We start from the raw sequence: 2092 nt of genomic DNA on the forward strand, positions 1-2092 counted from the left end.
GGAGGCCAGTTCATTGTCCCTCAGACTGTTGGAGGGCCAGACTGTGGGCCCCAGGACAAGTTGGTTGCTAAGCAGGACAGGCAGCAGTGGCAAAAACACCCAGTGGGCCAGATAAATGTCCTTGGCAGACGGCATATGGCCTGTGGGCTGTAGTTTGAGGACGCCTGGTAGTGCCAATGTCCTTATGGTAAAAGGATTTTTTTTTCTTCTGGGTAGATGCCCAGTAATGGGATTGCAGGATTACGTGGGAGGCCTAGTTTGAGTTCTTTGAGGATTCTCCCTCCTTCCTTCCAAACAGATTGTGTTAGTTTGCAGTCCCACCAGCAGCGTAAAAGTGTTCCCTTCTTGAAAGAAGATAGACCAATGGCTATCTTCATATGAAAAAATGCTTATCAGTGCTTGCTTCAGCAGCTCGTATACGAAAATTGGAACGATACAGAGAATATTAGCATGGCCCCTGCACAAGGATGACACGCAAATTTGTGAAGCGTTTCATATTTTTTGGTTAAAAAAAAAATGCTCATCATCCCTAATTATCAGAGGAATGTGATTCAAAACCACCGTGAGATATTCCCTAACCCCAATGAGAATGGCCCCCATCACAGAGTCTCAAAGCCGCAGATGCTGGCGTGGGTCTGGTGCACTTTTCTGACCATCACTATGAGGGATTCAGAGCTTCGTGGTTATAACTTTAGACTCAGTTCAGAATTCCTCCATCTGCCTTCCAGAAATGAGAACTAGAACCAAGTGTCAAGTTCTTTCATTTCACTTACACCTGACGTAAGTGTGCCCGTTTTCTAAGCACGTGTGTAAGGAGTGCTTTGACAGATTTGTAAATGTTTTAATGGTAATCAGAATTTTTATATAGATCAGCGGTTCTCAACTTGTGGGTTGCAAACCCTTTAGGGGTCAAATGACCCTTTCCCCTTTCACGGGGGTTACCTAGACCATCAGAAAACACCCATTTCCTGATGGTCTTAGGAACCGAGACACCGCTCACCATGTGTGAGGGTCACCACACCATGAGGCACTGTGTAAAAGGGTCGCAGCATTAGGGAGGTTGAGAACCACTGATTGTAGATGATCACTTTTCAGAAATGATCATTGACATAAAAGAAAAACAAACCAATGCTTCTGCCTTCTTAAAAAAATGGGCACAATAAAATCACAGCAACGCAATGTAACTCTGAAAGTCTGGACATACCTTGTGTGAGATTTTGAAGCACATTAGATTGGTTGAAGTTCTGCATTTTAGCAGTAGTGTTGAGAACTGATCTCGCGTGTGATACGTAACAATTTATAAGATATTTTATATATCTTGTTTAATCTTAATAAATGATTAGATACATATGTAGGATTTTTAAATAATGCAGTTGTTGTTATGCCATTTTACATTGAATAATAGGAATATGAGGAAGGCTGAGGGACTTTGAGGTCAGCGTTCTCTAAGGATACTCCGACTTTTTCTGCACTGGGTGGCCACTGCATCCCGTGTGCTTTGTGACATGAGTATAGACAGAGGGAGTTTCCCACTGGGGAGGACCTTGCAGTTAACACGCCCCCCCGATCTCCTTAACCTGCTCTCTAGATATACTCTAGTCCCCTGGTGCTTTCTGGTTTATGGGAACATAGTAGATACTTAGCAAATGCGTATTGTCTATATAAGGAAAAGAATGAAAAAAGAAAAGGAAAATAATTTAACACAGAGGTAAAAAACCACAAATGGTAGTATCATATAGCATTTATATATAGTATATATATATAGGTGTGTATAGTAACCTTAAGTAAGACAGGAGATAGAAAAAGGTAGATACAAGAGCTATTTCATAAGATTTGGGTATAGATTAAAGGAGAATGGGTAAGAGGTAGGTTTCAAGACCACACTCATTTCCCCTTTTATTTTCCTTTTAATTTTAAATTGATACAAGGGTATAGATTTTTAAGTTACATTGTTTTCACTCTGAAGGTAAAGTTCATGTAGTTGAGGCCATCACCCAGGGGTGCATTGAACACCCTCACCTTATGTACATGAAGCAAGACCCCACCACTTGCCCTCTCTCCCCAACCTCCCTCCCCCTCCTCCCCCCTCTTC

At 41.9% G+C, this 2092-nt stretch overlaps 1 non-coding gene across 1 annotated transcript; it reads left to right on the forward strand.

The window, feature by feature from the left end:
* The first annotated feature begins 395 nt into the window (after window positions 1-395).
* LOC111727750 lies at window positions 396-502 on the forward strand. Its single transcript, XR_002775223.1, has one exon. It is a non-coding gene; the product is annotated as a U6 spliceosomal RNA (small nuclear RNA).
* Window positions 503-2092: the final 1590 nt, after the last annotated feature.

Source organism: Otolemur garnettii, unplaced genomic scaffold (genome assembly GCF_000181295.1).
Source record: "Otolemur garnettii isolate 467f Iridium unplaced genomic scaffold, OtoGar3 scaffold00121, whole genome shotgun sequence".
NCBI classification, from domain to species: Eukaryota; Metazoa; Chordata; class Mammalia; order Primates; family Galagidae; genus Otolemur; species Otolemur garnettii.